Here is a 21,087-nt window from a genome sequence, read left to right on the forward strand (position 1 = left end):
TACTGTTTGGTTGCCTTGAGCCCCCTCACTTTGGCATTTGATGCCTTTTCCACCCTCTGACCCCATCCACCTTTCTAGTATGCCTCATCCCATTTTCTAGCATGTGTGTCCTGCCCCAGGCAGCCTCTGCTCAGGAAAGCTGGTCCACCCTCTGGGCACTGTTCACACACCCCATCACCTTGGCTGTCTTCCCCAACCTAGACCTGCTAGCTCTGGAATAGTGCAATACCGCTTCCTCCAAAAAGACTCCCTTGACCATGCTGCCCACTTGGGATAAGTAGCATCTTTTTTTTTTTTTTTCTTTCCTGGTAATGAATCACTATTATTAGGTCGGAGCAAAAGTAACTGCGGCTTTTCCCATTGAAAGTAATAGCAAAACTGCAATTACTTTTGCACCAACCTATTACTTTTTCAAGTCCTTTTATATTGTTTTGAATTGTTAAGTTTTCAAGGGTCTATTTCATTCAATATGTCAGCAAACACGTATTAAGTACAGGTTGGGCAGGGCGCAGTGGCTCACATCTGTAATCCCAGCACTTTGGGAGGCCGAGGCGGGTAGATCACTTAAGGTCAGGAGTTCGAGACCAGCCTGACCAACGTGGTGAAACCCCGTCTCTACTAAAAACACAAAAATTAGCCGCGCGTAGTGGTGGCCACCTGTAGTCCCAGCTACTCGAGAGGCTGAGGCACTAGAATCGCTTGAACCCGGGAGGCAGAGGCAATGAGCCGAGATCGCGCTACTGCACTCCAGCCTGGGCAAAACAGCAAGACTCCATCTCCAAAAAAAAAAAAAAAAAAAAAAGTACAGGTTGTTGTTTTCTCAGGGAATCCTCATAGCTGGTGAAGTATCCAGCTTTTCATTTTACGGATGAGTGAACTGGGGTTTAGAACTGATAACATTTTGCCCAAGTTCTCACAGCTAGCGAGAGGCATGCCGCAGTTTATCGTGGGGTGGGTCTAAACAAGGACCTAAAAACTGTATTCGAATCCCAGCCCTACTACCGCCAGCTGTGTGACCTTACGAGGCGCCTCACTTTACTGTTTCTCCAACAGAGACAGACATTTCTTGTTACCGCGCAAGTGGGATAACCTCCCCACCAGTGTCTAGACACAGTAGGTGCTCAATAAATAGGTGTGGGTTTGCGGTGGCAGAAGAGCGCTATCCCTTAAGTTTCTGACAGTGAGGGGGAAAAAGGCTAAGCAGGGAAAGGAAGGGAAAGGGGTAAACTGAGCTCGGCGCAGTCGAGAGCGCGAAATAGGGAGGGCTTCCTGCAGGCCAGGAATTTGGAGAGGCCGAGGCTGGGAGAAGAAAAATGCCCGGTGACGGCGGAGGGGAGGTGGAAGGACGAACGGCTCCGGGAAGGGGTGAGGTCTAAGCGCAGCCCGGGGCCGAGGGCGGGTGGTGCGGGGGTTCCTGGGTAGGTTCGTCCCGACGGGCCGCGGGCTGATTGAAGGGAGGGTTGGGCCCGCCGGCAGCCCCGGCGGGTCCAGGCCCCCGGCCAGCCCCTGCCCCTCCTCCCAGGAGGGCGGGCGGCGACTGCGGGGCGGGGCGCGGGCTTGCTCGGCCTCCCGGCGGCGCCGCGGCCCTTGCACTCCGGCCGGGCTCTGCTGGCTGCGGCGGGAGCTGGACGCGGGAGGCGGCGGCGGCGGCGGTGAGTGAGCTCCGGGCTGGAGCGGGGCGGGGTGTGCGCCGGCAGCCGGGTTTCGGGGTGCTAGGGGCCGCCCAGGGCGGCGGGACCCCCAGGGGTTCGGGCTCAGCCAGGTGCACCGTGCTCAGTCCGCGCGTCCACTCTCGGTGCCCCGCGCCGCGCGTGTCCTGGGGCTCGAAGGTGCGACCCGGACTCCCGCGCCGCGCCCCGCCGAGGGCAGGCGCAGAACAGATGCGGGCGATCCCTGGGGAACCCGCTTCGGGGCGGGGTGGGAGGGAGGAGGCCCTGCAGAACCTCCCTTTAGTGAAGAGGGACTTTCTGCTTCGCACCCCTGCCTGGACCCTCCGGCTCTAGTGACAGCTGGGAGAGACTCACGCGAAGCAGTTTCTGACCTAGCCTGTCGTACACAAGTCCTCGGCGTGCCCGGCCGGACCATCCCCTGGAAAGAAAGGGGCGTGTGACCTTTCTCTCCCCGATCCTCCAGACCACTGCGCCGCCCAGGCAGGTCATCCCCGAGAGAGCCCCCGCCTCACTCGGAGCACACATTCTAGCTCTCCCTGGGACTTTTCCAGGTTGCATCACTGGCCTCTAGACAGGTACTTGGCTGTCATGTTGGAGTTAGTTACACAGGATTTTTGAAACTTTGTATATTTGCTTTGTGTGTTCTTCACCCTAAGGCCGCTGCCCTCCCGACTCTGCTTATGCCGCTCAAAACGTTGCTCAAAGCTCGCTGGGAATGCTTTTGCGGGCATTGGTTCTCAAACTTGGCCGCACATCTGGAGAGTTTTAAAAAATACGGGTGCCTGTGTCCCACTCCCAGAGATCTGGATTCGGCTTGCCTGGGTTGCAGCCTGGACAATGGAATTTTTAAGACGCCGCAGGTGATTCTAATGTGCAGACAAGTTTGAAAACCTCTGCTTTGAGAGTTGCTCCCACCAGCCACTCTTCGGACGGCTCAAGATCAGTCCTGATCTAGAACTCATCTCAGGTCCTCATAGCTCTTCCCTAATCCACCTCTCCACCTGAAGAACCTGTTGATTGGTGCTTTCCAACTTTAGACAGTAGATGGTGCCTTTACTGAAGATCCCTTTGTTTCTACCTCTGTGTTTACAGTCAATACTGCCAGGGCACTTTCTGCCAAGGAGGTGGGAGTGTAGGCATTAGAACCGAGCAGTCCTTGTCAGGGTCAAGGTTATAATACAGGGTTGTCCTATTCAGGGAAAACCAAGTGATAATTTGACTTGTCATATTCGGGAATGATTTCAGATTAAAAGGAGAAAAAATACTTTAGGGTTTGGTCAGCTTTTGGAGACCCTCCGGAGACTCCCCCACATAGATAATGGAGTTGCATAAATGTGGAGAATTTTCCTTCAAAAAGCCAAAGCTAACAACATCCTTAAGGTTTTGTGGTTGATATTTGTGTTAACATATGTCCATTTTTGTAGATTAAACTTATTCTGGAAGTATGACGAAGCCCTACAGACACAACACAGTGTATAACATGGCACATCTGAGATGACACCTGAGACACCTGTCACATGATCTTAAAAATGATAGAGAAGTAGGACTAAGGAAAATGTAACCATGCTTATATTGGCTAAATTAGGTCATATATTTTATCAAGAAAATGTGTTTTCACTGCCCTTTTTAGTAATGTGATAGTCTCCGGGGAGCTTGGTTAATTTACTTTTGTACCCCAAATATGATGTTTGCATTAAAATTTCCACCCTGATGTTGCTACCTGACCACAAATCAGTGGTTTTAAGTTTTTCTTAGGGGGTGGCCCTCTATGTGTGTTTTTTTTTTTTTTTTTTCCGAGACGGAGTTTTGCTCTTGTCGCCCAGGCTGGAGTGCAATGGTGCAATCTCAGCTTACAGCAACCTCCGCCTCCCTGGTTCAAATGATTCTCCTGCCTCAGCCTCCCAAGTAGCTGGGATTACAGGCACCCGCTACCATGCCCGGCTACTTTTTTGTATTTTTAGTAGAGACAGGGTTTCGCCATGTTGTCCAGGCTGTTCTCAAACTCCTGACCTCAGGTGATCTGCCCACCTCGGCCTCTCAAAGTGCTGGGATTACAGGCATGAGCCACCGTGCCCGGCCTATATTTTTATTAACAGTGGGATGACATCCTTCCAAGAATGCCTTGCGGAAGTGAAAGAACATTTACATTCATTTCTAGCTGCTAATGTAAGTCCAAAGAACATTCATTTTGAAAAATACAAAAATGACATAATTTTGCCCCCTTGGTTTTCTCGCTTTTCCCCAACTTCCACGACCACGCTCTGCTGCTACTACTGTATTCACTTGCTGGAGGTGTGCACCCTGTGGGAGCTGTCTTCATTGTCTTGGCTTTGGCTTGAAATGGAGGTTACATGCAGCGCGTTGTCTTACAGGGTGTCCCCTGACCCGAATCATCACCCTTTGGGGAGCAAGACTATATGGAAAGTGTTGTCCTACTGTTTTGTGTGTGTGTGTGTGTGAGTGAGTGAGTGAGACCATGCCAACAAAATGACGCCATATTATTAAATGGTTTGTTAACTTCCAAATCTTGTCTCAATTGGGAAAAGAAAAATGCTTATTCGAGGATGCTGTTGAATTCATGGTGTCTGAAAAGTCACACCTGAACAGCAATAGTTACACTGTGAATATAATAATACACTCTACCCCCCAAAAAAGAAAAGTTTATGTAAATGTGGGCCTAAGCACATTTATTGCAATTTCTCACTTTGGAGTAGCAGCTCTAATATCCTAAAGTGATTAGAAGAAAGTAAGTGAAGAAAAATATGAAGGAAGGGTTAGTGAGATACTTTTTCATTTAGGGAAAGGGGATACAGCAACTAGAAAAGGCCTTTGGTTTGTGTTAAGAATTTATTGCCCTGGTGGCTTCCTTTTTTTCTTTGTTTAATTTGCTTGTGCTGATGGGTGAGGGAGAGTTAAAGAAATTTAATGGCCTCCTAACTCTCTTTCCCCGTGAAACCCATTTATCTAAGAGATGCCATTGGCCTTTTAAAAATATCCAACTGATTTTATGCTTTTCCTTTCTTTTCATCTTCTGATCTCGGCACTAAAGGGCGGTGGCATGGCTGAGAGGTTGGCATCAGAGCAGGAAAACAAAGTTGAAGGGGAAACCAAAATTGGGTAATTTTCTCTGAATGACCAAGTGCTTACTTTTTTCAGGCATGTGACATTGCTGTTATCAAGAAACCAGTTATGACATGAAAATCCTGAAAATGGAAAAGGAAAAAAAAAAAAAAGGGAATGGGGTGGGGGATGGAAATAGCACCAGGGTTGACTGACCTTTACTGAGGAGGGAAGGCTTACTGTTTTCAGCCTGGTGTCCCCGGTGTCCCGATTGCAGCCCCCTGTACTTCTCTCTTCATGCACCCTCCTGCATCCCTCAAGCCAATATCCTTGAGGGAGATAGTGCTTCATCTTAAATTCACACTAAGTTGTCTTTTTGTTTTTGTTTTTTGAGACTCCGCTCTGTCACCCAGGCTGGAGTGCAGTGATGTGATCTCAGCTCACTGCAACCTCTGCCTCCCGGGTTAAAGCAATCCTCCCTGCCTCAGCCTCCTGAGTAGCTGGAATTACAGGCATGCGCCACCATACCCCGCTTATTTTTGTATTTTTAGTAGAGATGGGGTTTCACCATGTTGGTCAGGCTGGTCTTGAACTCCTGACCTCAGGTGATCCACCTGCCTCGGCCTCCCAAAGTGCTCCGATTACAGGCATGAGCCACTGTGCCCAGCTGTTGCTAGCCCCTGTTACTAGCAAAAGCTATGTATTACCCAGAGTTGTTGGTAAACAGGATAAGGTTCCTGCCTTAAGGGGCCTGAGTCAGGTGGGGATGTAAACCCTGGGTTGCAATAAGTTAGGAACTTTTCTAATCAAGAGGAACACAGTGGCCCGTGGGGTACTGTGGGGCTAGCCTCACCTGGGTAGATGCCTCCTCAATTCATTGGCACAGGAGGCATAAGACATGCTTTACTTGGGTTTACATTAAAGCTTATTCTATTAGGCCCGTACACCAAATGACTGATTTTGGATATGTCCGACTCCAGGAGCGAGAAGGGTGCAGGTATCCATCATGCAAAGGGGAGGTGGGAGGTGGAGGAAGAGAACAGATTCTGGCAGGTGTCTTTTGCTTCTGGAGTCTACTGAACAGGGGTACTTCCTGGGGGTGGGAAGCTCATGGAGAATGTGGCTGGATCCATTTTTGGCACATTAGTAACTGGTAAAGTAAGCTTAGTAGTGGCTACCTCCGCAACAGAGCTGAAAGGAGAATGCAAAGTGCAGTGTGAAAGCCGCAGCTGCAGCACTTTTTGGAGCAAGTGGTTGGGTTTGTGTCTATGGCTCCTGCCAATGGGCAGACATTGGTTCCTCATCATACCATGGTCGCTTTAGCTCAGGCTTCCTTGGGCAGGCTGAAAACTGGACTTCACACTGTTTTTCCCTTGGGTAGGTGGTTTCCAAATAGGTGACCCATAGGGCTAATAACCTCATGGTTATAATAGTTACTATTTGTTTATTGACTGCCTTTCAAGTGCCAGGTAGCATGCTCAGCACTTTTCGTTCATTACTGTAAACCCTTTACATTCCTGAGAGGCAGGTGGCAGTGACCTCATTTTACAGATGAGGAAACTGAGGCCCAAGGAGGTGCTGAATCCTGCAAAGATGCATAGTACTTGACAGTGGCAAAGTTCTCATGCCTGTAATCCCAGCACTTTGGGAGGCCAAGGCAGGTGGATCCCTTGAGCCCAGGAGGTCAATACCAGCCTGGACAACATGCTGAAATACCGCCTCTACAAAAAATACAGAAATTAGCCTGGTGTGGTGGCGCGTGCCTGTGGTCCCAGCTACTCTGGAGGTCGAGATGGGAGGATGGCTTGAGCCTAGGAGGTTGAGGCTGCGGTGAACCATGATCATGCCACTGCACTCCAGCCTGGGTCACAGAGTGAGACCCTGTCTTAAAAACAAACAACAAAAATAAAATGGCAGAGTTGAAGTTCGAGAGTACTCTGGTCTGTCTGAATACAAAGCTAAGTTCTCTCTACTGTTTCTTGCTCCCCTTAAGCTGAGCTGATTAAGAAATTGTGTTCTCAGTGCCTTGTTTATTTTTTAACATCACAGTCTCCTTAGGTCTGAACTGATTTACTATTTTCCTCTACCTCGTGTAAATAGGAAATTTACTATTTTCCTCTACCTGAGGTAGAGGAAAATAGTAAATCAGTTCAGACCTAAAGAGAAGTATTCCACTAAAGGCCACTGCACCCTTGTGATCCCAAGGGAAATTTATGGACTGCTGCTTTTCTAGGTGTCTTAAAGAAGAGGGTAGATTAGGCTGTGCAGAAAGTCTCTGAACGGGTCCCACATCCTAGGTTAGAGAGACGTGATTTCCACCCTTCTTCAAGTTCTGCAAACCTCTGAGTTTCTGTAGATAATTGGTTGTTGGGTAAGAGATTAAAAACAAAATTCAGCGTTGGGCATTCTAGAATAAAACGAAGCTGTGCACATCCAATTCCTGTTTATGTGGTACTCGCGACAAAAACAAAACTTTGCTGCATAGTAATTACCTCAAGCTCTTAAAATTACAGGTAGTAAGGGCTTAGAGGCCATATGGAGTTATAATTAGAGATGAGTTTAAAAAAGGGCTAGTGAATGAATGTTCATTACTACAATGAGCACTAGCTGAATATTTCAACCCGAGAAGGATCAGCTCCAGGGAACATTTCCAGGGAGTTAGTGGAGGGTCGTCATGGAGTTAGAGTGTTTGGGATTAGTGCACAGAGCATTTGTTATGAACATGCAATATTTCTGCCAGCCTGGCCAGAAGCCTCTTTGTTTACAGGGCAGGGTTTCTTCCCTGCTGCCCAATCACAGGGATTTCTGCTTTGCTTTGGTAGAGTACGTAATCGTTCAGGTGATTGCTTTGTAGTGTGTTAGGTCTGTAAAGCTCCTCGATTGTTAATAATCTTTTCCTGTTACTTATCTCTTTGCTGGAAGATTGAGGTAAGATGACCTCTAGTTTTGGCCTCAAGAATTCTCTTGTTTTTGACCTTTTCCCTTAGTTTTCTATCTTTGTGTTTCATTGCATTCAAAACAGACCCTCTGTTTTCCCTTGCAAATTTATAGTCCACATAGGGAAGAGGAACGACCGTGACCAGGACTATCCAGGAATCCTGTGATGGGAGTGTTGTTAGTCCCATTTTCCAAGTGAGGACCCCTTCCTCTCTAAGGCTGGGCGTTTGGGTATTCCAACTGGGACTGTTAAACTTTCAACAATGGGGCTCTTTTGACTTGATTACAAAAGAAAAAGAAATGGCCCAGTTTTCAAAGTCATGAAGAGGTTCTAGTATATCTTATGAACTAATATATATCCTTGAACTCTTTTGTAGCTGATAGTATTTTAAAAGGTTTGATTCCCCACCTTTTTTGCCTGTGTGGTTTTTATCTTCCTTTCTATAAACAATGACTTACTCAGAATTATACAGCAGCAGCTGAAAAGTTGATTAGCCTCCGTCCTTGCCCTAATCAAGTATCAAAAACCTGGAACGTTCACTTAGAGTGGTGATTACTGTGAAAGCTTTAGGTGCTGGAGAGGACCTGATAAAGAATGGAGTGAGAGATAAGAGAGAGAGAGAAAATAGCTTGCAAAGGGATTGCAGGGTGGAGTTTAACAAACTTAAGATTTCTTTCTTCCTTTTTTTTTTTTGTTTTTTTGATACAGAGTTGCCCAGCCTTGTTGCCCAGGCTGGAGTGCAATGGCACAATCTCAGCTCACCACAACCTCCGCCTCCTGCATTCAAGCCATTCTCCTGCCTCAGCCTACCGAGTAGCTGGGACTACAGGCACGTGCCATGACGCCCGGCTAATTTTTTGTATTTTTAGTAGAGATGGGGTTTCACCATGTTAGCCAGGATGGTCTCTATCTCCTGACCTCGTGATCCGCCTGCCTCAGCCTCCCAAAGTGCTGGGATTACAGGCGTGAGCCACCACATCTGCCTTTTCTTTTCTTTTCTTTTTTTTTTTTGAGATAATCTCACTCTGTTGGCCAGGCTGGAGTGCAGTGGTGTGATCACAGTTCACTGCAGCCTCAACCTCCCAGACTCAGGCTCAAGTGATTCTCCCACCTCAGCCTCCCGAGGAGCTGGGACCACAGATGCAGGCTACTATGCCTGGCTAATTTTTATGTGTGTGTGTGTGTGTTTTGTAGAAATGGGGTTTTGCCATGTTGCCCAGGCAGGTCTCTAATTCCTGAGCTCAAGCCATCCACCCACTTCGGCCTCCCGAAGTGCTGAGATTACAGGCGTGAGCCACCGTGCCCAGCCCAAACTTAAGATTTCTTTTACTTGTGAGTTTCAGGTTTGGGGCTTAAATGCATTTGGTCTGGTTGTGGCCAGACTAGCTCAGCCCTAACAGTCTGTGCTGCCTTGGGCCACCTATAAGCATTGGGGAGTGGGGTGGGTGGGGTGGGAGGAGAAGGTAGGGTGAAGGGAGAGGGGAAATAGGGGGTAGGAGATAAGACCCACCAGTTAGCTGATTCTCCAGGCCTGGCTTGCTCATGGCATGACTGCTTCTCCCTGCAGGCCTGAGTCCAACTTTCTGGGTGTGAGGCAGCTGGATGGGGTACAAAAGAGGGAGAGAGTTGCCAGACACTTTCCAGGAGACCTGCCCAAGATCAGTAATTCTCATAATAGCAAATGCTCTCATAGCATTTGCCTCCAGCCCCATCCTAGAGCTTTTACTGTAGCAATTCTATGGGATAGGTGCTATCATAAACCCATTTTACAGGCGATAGAAACAAGGCCACGGGAAATTGGGTAACTTGTCAAAGTGCTGAAATCCAGGGTTGAAACCCTTGCTGTCCGGCTCTGAGCTATGCTAACAACTACCACCTCATTAGGCATAGAGGCCTGGATGCTGCACCTGCTCTTCATTCATTCCTTGAACTCACCCACTTATTTCTTCAACAAATTATTGATAGCCTGTATATGCCTTTATCTTGGCAATGAGAACAACATAAGTGCTCTTTGTTTATGTGTCTGAATTCCCATAAACTTTCTTTTCTTTCTTTTTTAAAAAAATTGCCATAAACTTTCAAACAAACCTTTAAAGAGACGAGACCTCTTTACTGACCTTGTATACCTGGTGTCTGGTAGAAAATAGGTGCTCAGTAAAGCTTTGTGGAAGAAGGAAGAAAGACAGTGTTTTGAAACTTGACATCCTTGTATTTCCTCTATCTCTAGCAGCCACAGTGATATCTAAACAGAAAAACAGACAAGCCTTAAGTAGAGTGAGAGTGTGTGGGGAGTGTTTTGCAAAAATAACAGGAGAGAATTTTTGATAAAAGCATGCTGTCTTGTATGCATTTCAAGTTCTCATGGTGAATCATTTTTTGCTTGTTTGCTTAAAGCATTTCTTAATTGAAGGGCATCCCTACACCCAGCTTGCAGACTATTGAGTGAATCAGGGAGGCCCTTCAGACTTCCATGCATTGTTCAGGGCTGCTCTTGTCATCAGGGCCTGCAGAATATATTTTCTTTGCAGTTGAGGACCAAATACCTGGTAAGGTTCAAGTCCACCATCCATTTTCCTGTTTAACATTTAAATGCATGAGCCAGTAGAAAGTAGTTTCACCTTGGGCTGGGTGAAGTGGCTCACGCCTATAATCCTAGCAGTTTGGGAGTCTGAGGCAGGCCGATCAGTTGGGATCAGGAGTTCAAGACCAGCCTAGCCAACATGGTGAAACCCTGTCCCTGCTAAAAATACAAAAAATTAGCTGGGTGTGGGGGCGCATGCCTGCAGTCCCAGCTTTGCTTGAACCCAGGAGGCGGAGATTGCAGTGAGCTGAGATTGTGCCACTGCACTCCAGCCTGGGTGACAGAGAAAAATAAAGTAGTTTCATCTCCTGTATTTTCATTCCTTCTTCACACTGTGGGGCAAAGAAAGGTCTCACTCACTTGGATTGGAAGCTCTATTTGACGATCACTAGGAGTGATGGCTCTTTGGTTCCTCTTCCATTTCAGGTTTGTTTCCTCATCTGTAAAATAGATGTAATACCTACCACATACAGTCAAGCCATATCTCTTTGACATAGTACAGTGGTTCTCAAACAGGGTCCCCCCAGCCTCCCCACCCGGGGGTACATTTGACAATATCTGGAGACATTCTTGGTAGTTATGACTGGGGTGGTGATGGCTCCTGGCATCTAATGGGCCAAGGCCAGGGATGGTGCTAAATATCCTTTGATTCAAAGGACAGTCCCCCACAGGAATTATCTGGCTTAAAATGTCAGTAGAGCCAAGGCTAAGAAACCCTGACAAAGTGGAACCTCAAACAACGGTAGCTCTTTTTAACATCTCTGATCCAAGGGAGCTATTGGCCAGGGACAAAGATCCCTCTTTTCTTAAGTAGGGTGGAAAGAATGGAATTTAACGTTTTACTCATGCCTCTGGGTTACCCCACAGGTGCCCCTGAGGTGGGAACACCTCCTTCTCTCTCCATTAAACATGACTTAACTTCATTTGAAACTTGTTTGCATCGTTTACATATAAATAGCCATGCTAAAACCAGTGAAACCGCTTAGCCTGTGGGGTGGTTAAACCCATTCCCTGCAGAGGACATTGGTGGAGTGGGGCCTGCGCTGCTACAGACTTGTGAGCCTCGCTTTTCTCCCCTGTGAAAGGACAGGTAGGTAATTGTGTCACCCTCCCATCTCATCATGTTGCTCTGACTCTGCACGTGTGAAACTAGCTCTACGTATGTGAATGTGCTGTATGATTCCTAAGGTATGCCTTTTGAAGGCATTTTTCACGGGATCCGTTTCAGTCAAGGACACTAAAATGGTTGGGGCTCAACAAAGAATATCTGTGTTACAGGCATAGTAGGAGGCCCCCCAAATAGTTCCTGCAGCAGGGTGTGTGATTCGGGAAGCAGTGTGGCCCAGTGGTTGACAGCATGAGGTCAGCCACTCACAGGCTGCTCTGTGTACAACCTTTGGTTTTTCCCGTGCTTGTTGTGTGACCCTGGGTTAGCTACTTCACCTCGTTGCACCTCAGTTTCCTCACCTGTAAGATGAGGATAATGACAGTGACGACGATAACACCCAGCTGAAGATGGGTGTGAGGCTTCAGCGACTGGCCCCTGTGAGGTGTGTGGTGAAGATGGGAGCTTAGCTCAATAAATGAGTTGCTGTTAGTAAAATAATATTTGATGTTGGCTTGTAGCTTGTGTATTTTTACTCAGATGAAGAGCTTGCTCCTGATTTAGGAGCTGAAAAAGGATCTTTCTGGTTCTTGGTATTTTTTTTGGTGGCAAAATACAGCATAAAATCTCCATTTTAATCAATTTAAAGTGTACAGTGCAGTGGCATTAAGTACATTCACAATGTTGTGCAACCATCACCACTATCTAATTCCAAAACTTTTTCATCCCCCTAAAAGGAAACCCTGGACCCGTAGAGCAGTCACTCCACGTTCCTCCCTTCCCCCAGCCACTCCCTCCCTGCGAGCCCACTCATCTATTTTCTGTTTCTGTGGAACTGCCTACTCTGGATATTTCATATAAATGTATTTCATGCAATAGATGGCCTTTTGCATCTGGCTTCTTTCACTTAGCATAATGTTTTCAACGTGTCATCTGTGTATTGTAACATGCACCAGCACTTCACCACTTTTTACCTGGTGTCTTTTTTGCAGAGCACCCCAAGCCTTAGTGTCATCAGGCCTGTGGTTCTCTGAATTCATGCCCTGTTTTCAAGTTTTAAAGTGTCTTTCTTCATTGATTTTGATCCTTCTTGGCCAGCCTTATTTTTTCCACTTTTCCCATCCAGTACTTCTAATGACCCTTGAAATGAATGTGGAATGAAGCCCTCATGCCAGGTTCTTGGTGCTGGGGAATAGGTCTTATTAGGTATCTTACTTCTGTGGAAGAATTAGCAGCAGGAGCACACATAGGGGCCCTGAGTGGTGCTTCATTTCCCCATGACTCTGCGTGACAGGTTTTAAAAACAAGTGTCTGGAAAACACCACCAGGCCCCTTTTATTCATCAGTTTAAAAGCTTCCCACAATGAGAAGTGGCCCTCAATTAAGTCGTTTAATAAAAACCTCCCCCTGTTTTAAAGCATTCTTGGGAAGTGTTTACATTTGACGCCACTGCAGGCTTCTAAATGAGGAGCTGTGGAGTGAGTGATCCTTAACCTGTGACTTTAATAATATCCTTTGCTTTAGATTTCCAGGTGGAGGCCTGGGCCAGATTTGTAGCTTGTCATTGACCCAGACTGGGTTCAGAGATGGGGGCTGGGCAGGGGGTGGAGGACATTCTTGGCTATCCTGCCCCCCTCAGCTGCCACTAGTAGAAGATTCAGAAAGGCTGAAAGCCACATAGATATGTAAAACCAGCTCCTTGGAGAGAGACTGGACTGGAAGGAGGTGAAGCATTTCCCTACCTGGGAAGGGCAGTTACCCTGCCCCACTTCTGACCTTATCTGCAGTGTCGGGGGGCTTCAGTGGGCAGAGATTAAAGCATTTAGGAGAGCAGTGCCAGGCTCCTGAGATTCTGGGGCCTTAGGGTCTGAGAGCTGGAGGAGGCTCTACTTTTTTCTCTGATTCTGGAGAGGTGAGTAGGCCCCGAGAAGAGGAAGCAGGCTGCTTTAGCTTCAGGGAAACTCCGGAGTTGTCGTTAGAGGAGTCCTGGGAAAAGCTAAAATAAAGAAAATTCTAGGGTGGTCTTTCCTTTGTGATGGACGAAGACAGGAGGGTGAGGGGAGCCCTGAGCTGCTGACACGCGCTGGTGATTTGTAGAGGCTGCCAAGGTGGGCAGTTAGCAGTCTGGATTCTGGGCCTGGACTGCCGGGATCTGAGTCCTCCCTCCGGGGTTCTGTTCTATGAATTCTTATGTGTCCAGTGCTCGGAGCAGTGTCTGCAGAGGTAGCTGTAGATATGTGTGCTCACACGACTGTACTGACACTTCACTTTGGTGAGTTTCTGGTTAGAATCATAGAAATGCTTCTTGTTATCAGAGCTCATTTGCCTGCATACCTGGCAGCCTTGTGCAGTCCATGGGACAGGGTGACGTTACTGGACTCTGAAGAAAACATGACTCTCAGATGGAGAAATTATGCTTGGCAAATCTATTAAAGTTCTCCGAGGGAGAGAATAAATGTGGGAAGAAGGACAAACCAGTGGATCTAGATTTTATTTAGACTTCCAAAAGATTGTTGGAAAGACTTCATGGCAAAGGCTATTAGATGTGGGAGTCTCCCATGACTTTCTGAGTGGAGGTGAATGGAAGAAGGAGTCTGGCTGAAATTTGTCTTTTTCCATTGTCCTTTAGAGGAGGAATCTTCACATTTGCAGATGAAATAAAATTCTAAAGGTAAAAATGAAGACTTCGGAGTCAAACTATAGAGAGGTGTTTTTTTTTTTTTTTTCTTTTTAAATTTAAATTTTGGGCACGAGGGGATGTCAACTACCCTTTAAAATAATTCATGATCAGTGGCTGCACCTGGGCAGCTGGGCTTTGGAACTAGGAATGATGTGTGTGCTGCTTTCTAGCAAAGTTAAAAATCACGTGCCTGGGGCATCAGAGTGCTCAGGAAATAAATGAAGATTAGTGGAACCAAGGAGTTCATTAAAAATGATTCAAGTTCCACTCCAGCCTGGGCAAAAAGAACAAAACTCCGTCTCAAAAAACAAAAAACAAACCAAAAAAACTTGTAGTTTCCAACTGTCTTTTAAGTGAATAGTACATTTGTAGAAAAAGTAGATTCTGCTATCAACAAATGTAAGAGTTCACTTAAATGCACAGATGCTGAATTTCATGCCTTTTGTGTTTTAACCCAGGATAGTAAATGAATGAATGAAATGAGCAGACACTTTTTCAACACAGACCCTTCCCTCTCCCCCAGTAGGATTTAGGAAGCTTGGAGTTACGCTTGACCAAAAAGACACCTGCAGGAGTTAGTTACCTTTGTGTTTTTCTTTTTACTCAGTGCCCTGTGGGCCTTGCCTGGTGCCTTATGTATAGGAGTGCTCTGTATGTGTTTGAATGATAAATGGACTCAGATTTCCTTAACATAAGCATAAATATTTTATCATCGTGTGTCATTATGTGCCAGGCAAACTTAGTTATATTTGCTCTTACAATGGTTGTATTGGATATTGCTGCTTAATATTGCCGTGTAACAAGCAATCCCAGATCTCAGTTTTTGTTTTTGTTTTTTTTGAGATGGAGTCTCACTCTGTTGCCCAGGCTGGAGTACAGTGGCGCCACCTTGGCTCACTGCAACCACCACCTCCTGGGTCCAAGCGATTCTCCTATCTCAGCCTCCCAAGGAGCTGGGATTACAGGCACGTGCCACCACACCCAGCTAATTGTTATATTTTTAGTAGAGACAGGGTTTTGCCATGTTGGCCGGGCTGGTCTCGAACTCCTGACCTTGGGTGATCCACCTGCCTTGGCCTTCCAAAGTGCTGGGATTACAGGTGTGAGCCACTGCACCTGGCCCCAGATCCCAGTTCTTTACGACCACAAAGGTTCATTTTCCCCTCACTCAGCTGTTGGTTGGGTGTGGTTTGGTTGAGCCAGGCTGTGCTTCACTTGGCCAAGCCAGACTCCAGGCTTCCATCTGGCTTGAGGTCTATTCCACATGTGTTTTATTCAGCAGCCCAGGCTGCAGGGGCAACAAATAGGCAGGGCCAGCTTGCCTTGGGCAGATTACAGAGGCATAAGAAGGCAAGCAGAAATGCTGGAAGCCTCTTAAAGCTTTGGTCTATAACCAGCCCACTGTCAGTTCTGCCAAGATTCCCTTGGCCAACACAAATTGCATTGTCAAGCCCCACATCAGCAGGGTGAGGAAGTATACCTGGCCCGTTCTAGTAGGAGGTAACTCGAAGTCATATGGCAAAGAAGGTAGATGTATATGGAGGAGCAAAGCACTGAGAACAATAATTTCATTCACAATGGTAGAGAATGAATAAGACGGAAGAGAGCAGTTTGGGCCAAACTAGCCTTTTGGGAGCTTGCGAGACCTAGGCTGACTGGGTGAAAAATCATATGCATTTGGTGCAGGTAGCAGCCCAGGCCTTGGCATTTCCTATACATTCGCTGGCATGCCCTGCCTCTCGGCTGGCTGGACATTGATCATATCCTTTCACTGCGATGGGGCTCGTGGGAGTGCTGCCTATCTGTGGGAGGAGCAGAAGGATGGGCCTGATTTTCTTCGGGTCAGCCATCATGACCTGACAGGCTGCCAACTGTGGTGGCAGGAGTGTGACAAGCTGAGAGGGCAAAGAGGACAAAGAAGGACCACAGTGTTGAAGGAGGCCAGGGGCTTGCCTCAGCCTAAGTCCCACCTGTAATAGTCAGTGACAGGTTAGCATCAGTGCCTGTGTGTACCATGTCCCAATCTTCATAAGGATCCTAGGCTGTAGCTTCCAGACCCTGCCTTTTACATCCAAAGAAACAGGCTTCAGGAGGTGAGGTGACTTGTCTTCAGCCAACCAGCTCAAAAATGGCAGATGAGAGCCAGGCCACCCTGTTCCCAGTCTAGGGTCTGTCTTTCCACACCCTGTGGTTGTCATAGTCTAGCAGAGTCCGGACTGGTGTTGTGTGTTATAGTATATTCTGGCCCTGTGATGACAGAGTCTGCTTTGGAAGAAGCCATGTGAGCCTCGTGCCCATAAGGGATGACATAGGCGAAGCAGAATGAGTGAAATACTGGCCAATGATAAGCAGCCTTGCTGTTACTGCTTTGCAATGGGCCATTTCTTTAGTGAAGAGCTGCTAGACTTTGAGGAAGAAAAGGCTCTAGCCACTAGTGAAAATGAACCAGGAATAGATGGGGACCAAAACCTTGTAAAGCCAAGGGTGTGAGGAGACAGACACTCTCACACGTGCTGAGTGTGGGATTATAAATTCACTGGGCTTCTATCTAGAGAGCAGTTTGGCAATGGGGCTGCTTTTACTTGCAAGTAAACAAAACTCAATTGAAGGTGGTTTACATAGGAATAAAAACAGCAAAAAGTGGTTAAAAAGTGGTTTAAATAAGACATTTCAAAATGACATTTGTTACCTCATGTAAACAAGAAGTCCAAAGTCTGGGCTGTTGGGGGAGTTAGTTTGAAGACCCAGGCTTATTTCCTCTTTCCTCGCCTCAGTGTTTGATGTTTGCCTTCAAGCTTGTTTCCTCATGATCTCAGTGTGGCTGTTGCTGCTCCACCCATCATATCCTTATTCAGAGTGATGTCCACAGGCAGGAAAAGAGGAAAGTACAGAAAAGATGCAAATCAGCATGTATTCTGAGATCCCATTTTTTTGTTCACAAAAATAAACACCTTCACATTTTTCTTCCCCCCCCCCCACCTGACACCATCACAATAAAAGTCTTAATTTTTTCAGCACCATAAGATGGTGAAAAAAAAGTCTTAATTTTTGATTGTGAATATCAATTTCTGGAACCAAGAATTTTGGTTATTTCTGGGCCATGGGATGGTGCTGTGGTTTTGTTTTCCATTTCATGCCCTTCTTGGCTGTTTGAATTTTATAAATTTCACTGCATGTATTACCTTTATAATACAAAAGAAAGTGATAGGTGTTTTCTTAGTAGGGGTGGGAGAAATTAAAGAGAGGAAACCAAGGCCCTAACAGGGGCATTATCTGAGACATGATGTGATAGGATAGGAGTGCATTTAGCTGTGTGTGATCAGCCTAGAGGGAGGTTGGGGAAGGGGAAAAGTCCAGGAGTGAAATAAGGTCATTTTAAATCTCTTTTGGTACCTGGCACAGTGTCTTCTACCTAGTAGAGACAAAAACACATTTGAAGTATGAATGAATGTTTAGGTCAAGACCTAACACAACTTTATGAGGGGCTGAAACCCAACCAAGCAGCTCATGTCAGCAAGAAAGTACATTCTGCTGGAAATTTATCTTGCAAAGAAGTATGACTGTCATTTCCTACCTTTTCCTTGAGCTCCCAGAATCTAATTCATTGCTAAGGAAACAGTGTAAGTATGAGGCCTTCTATTCATCATCTGTCTCCTACTGAAGGCTATTGTCCCAGGATCTGGATCATAAAGCTGTATAAGGTTTTTACAACTGAGGGTAGAGCAAAGGCGAGAAACCACCATCTCATGTTAACTGTGTTAATAGTGTGTGGCTTGAATGGAGTCTAGATGTTTAAAGTCTACTAAGTATAGAATGAACAGTCATTTTTTTTTAAAGGAAAAATAAAGTTCTTTGATACCCTGGACTAATACATAAAAAATTGTTATCTTAATGATGTGACACAGATAACAGTTGTGAGATAGGGATTTTCAACCTGATTGGCCAGTATTAGTAGAAGAGTGTGAATATGCCTGTTGGTGAGATGAAAGAATTATATGTAGTGGTATTTTCAAGTCTAATTCTCTTCCATATACAAAAATAAAATGGGTATTGAAGGCCTTTTTAATGGCAAGGGTGGAAGGAGGGGAGGTAGACTACTACCCTTACATTGTGCCATAGTCTTAATTCCCTTGCTCCAGGGTTCTAAGTTTGATGGTCATAAATCAAAAGAAAGAATGTTGTAACTGACATTTCTATTGAGTTACTTTTAACTTTTGTACCCTTGGGTTTTAGCATTTAGGCCTTCTGCAATGGCCACCGGATACCCACTTTATTCAGACAATGATAATATCGTTGAGCTATGGTAAGATCATTTCCTTTGGAACAAAATGAAAAGCTTTCAGTGTTCACAATTGGAGGAAAATGTAAAAGCTTAGTAGGCCTCCTCTGCTGCAGGGTGAAGAGATTGTGTTTGAACACCATCCACTTTGCTCCTCAAATGTGCAGTGGAATGATTCCAGTGTGCTTTTGAAATACAGAAAACAAGTGTACCTTTTCAGTGTGTGTGTGTATTTATGCATGTGTGTGTTTAATGGGTTCTTGGAAATACTTGGAAGAAAAATAATATTTAACATCTTTTTTTGGGTTCATTTTGGGATCCAAAGAATCTGAGATCATTGGTACGTTATGTTCCAGAGTAGCCCCGAGTTAAATTTCTTGAGAAAGAGAGAGAGAGAGAGAAAGTGCATGTGTTTGTGTGTGTGCATAAGTATTACTATGAAGACCAAATGTCATGCTTACTTGACATGATGTTAGTATATATCCTTATCTGCTTCTCAGTCTATATTATATCTGCAGATTTTATGACTAAGTGGTGTAATTTTACATAAATTCTGCATCTGCATCAGAAAGTATAATAAAAATTAATGATACTAACACTTCTATGTCACTAAACAGTGCTTGATACTGTTCTAAGTACTTAACATGTATTAACTTTTTTTTTTTTTTAAAGCCAAAGCCTTTTGTCACCCAGGCTGGAGTGCCATGGCACGATCATGGTTCACTGCAGCCTCAACCTCCTAGGCTCAAGCCATCCTCCCATCTCAACCTCCCGAGTAGCTAGGACCACAGGCACGCGCCACCAAACCAGGGTAATTTCTGTTTTTTTTTTTTTTTTTTTTTTGAGATGGAGTTTCGCTCTTCTTGTCCAGGCTGGAGTACAAGCTCATGTTGCCCAGGCTGGAGTACAATGGCGTGATCTTGGCTCACGGCAACCTCCGCCTCCCGGGTTCAAGCGATTCTCCTGCCTGAGTAGCTGGGATTATAGGCATGTGCCATCAAGCCCAGCTAATTTTTTGTATTTTTAGTAGAGATGGGGTTTCTCCATGTTGGTCAGGCTGGTCTCGAACTCCCGACTTCAGGTAATCCACCTGCCTCAGCCTCCCAAAGTGCTGGGATTACAGGCGTGAGCCACCATGCCCGGCTTATTTGGTTCTTATAGTAACGCTATTGATTCCATTTTTACCAAGGAACTGAGATACAGAGAGATTTAGTAACTTGCCCAAGGTGACATAACTAGTAAATGGTGGGGGTAGGTTCAAAATCAGGCAGTTTGCTATTTCTTATTTAAAGCCACAATTCACGAGAATTGAGCCATTCTCAAATGTACAGGTTATTCTTGTAAATTGGAGACTATTGTATCAGTGTTACAAATGACCTATTGTAATCTCCCATCCAAGAACTAACCAGTTCTGACCCTGCTTAGTGTCAATAGTCAGGTGCATTCAGGGTGGTGTGGCTGGAGATGATCTTATATGATCTGAGCCCTTTGCTTCATGAACAATATTTTCAGTTACTTTACACAGTAAGCATGTACTTAAACAATTATTTGGCTGGGCGCAGTGGCTCATGCCTGTAATCCCAGTACTTTGGGAGGCTGAGGTGGGAGGCTCACTTGAGGTTAGGAGTTCGAGACCAGCCTGGCCAACATGGTGAAACCCTGTCTCTACTAAAAATACAAAAATTAGCTGGGCGTGGTGGCATACGCCTGTAGTCCCAGCTACCTGGGGGTTGAAGCAGGAAAACTGCTTGAACCTGGGAGGCGGAGGTTGCGGTGAGCTGAGATCATGCCACTGCACTCCAGCCTGGATGACAGAGTGAGACTCCGTCTCAAATAAACAAACAAACAAAAACCCCACCAAACCAAAAAACCCAATTATTTTAATTATAAATCTGAACTGCATTAAAAGATAGTAAATTTAGCTAGTCAACATGAATAACTTTTAACAGAGAGTTAGTTGTCTCTTCTGTTTCCTTAGGGAAGAAAGATGAGTTCCTTCAGTTCCCAAATGAGTCCTCAATTCAACATGAGTGATTTCACCAGAATAAAATCTTACTTCTGCAAAAAGCAGCTAATGCTTTCGGAAGCTAAATAATCCCAATGTGTGACTCCTGCCAGTTTCTTTTCTTTGAAACCTCAGCAGCAGCATAACTAGTGATTCACCCTTCTTGAAATGAATGCTGTGATTCGCGTTATGCACAGATGGCTACTGAATGCCCAGGTCACAGCCTTTGCGTCTGGCCTTGACTCGTTAATAAGAACAGGAACTGGGCATGGTGTATTGCACAGTGATTAAGGGCTTAAAGCTAAGAGCAGTGCCTGGCACCAAGTAAGACATCAGTAGAACTTTGCTGCTGCTATTTTTGCTGTTGTATATTGGGCTCTACCATGTGCTGGGCACTGCGTTAAGCACTCTATGTGCATTGCCTAATTTAATTCTCATCACATTCCCATGAAGTAGTTGATGGTTTTGTTTTTATCTTCATTTTCAAATGTAGAAACTGAAGCTTAAGGTTAAGACATTTGCCCAAGACCATGCAGCTGGTAAGTGGTTAGCGCTATGGTACGAACCAAGTTAAAAAACTTTTTTTTTTAATTCATAAATTATAATGTACAGAATCTTCTAGAAGCTTTCTTGTGCCTCCTCCTGGTTGTTATTTTTCAACAAAGTTGCCTACTATTCTATCACCACAGAAAAGCTTTGACTGTTCTTGAACTTCATAAAAACAGAATCATATTCATACAGTATGTACTCTTTGTATTTGGCTTTTTTT

General features: G+C 45.6%; 1 protein-coding gene across 6 annotated transcripts in view; it reads left to right on the plus strand.

Moving 5' to 3' along the window:
* Positions 1-1,553: 1,553 nt before the first annotated feature.
* The window catches only part of CGNL1 (cingulin like 1), a 174,105-nt gene continuing 154,571 nt past the window's right edge, over positions 1,554-21,087 (plus strand). For 4 of the 6 annotated variants that reach the window (XM_009429214.5, XM_054666967.2, XM_054666968.1 and 1 more), the window contains exon 1: positions 1,554-1,652. The gene's annotated coding sequence lies outside the window, so the exon portion shown is untranslated. Of the gene's footprint in view, positions 1,653-1,928; positions 2,246-9,185; positions 11,340-21,087 lie in introns of those variants that run through there. The other 2 variants (XM_016928276.3, XM_009429215.5) reach the window with 2 other exon arrangements.

The sequence above is a fragment of the Pan troglodytes genome, chromosome 16, assembly GCF_028858775.2.
Source record: "Pan troglodytes isolate AG18354 chromosome 16, NHGRI_mPanTro3-v2.0_pri, whole genome shotgun sequence".
Taxonomy (NCBI): domain Eukaryota; kingdom Metazoa; phylum Chordata; class Mammalia; order Primates; family Hominidae; genus Pan; species Pan troglodytes.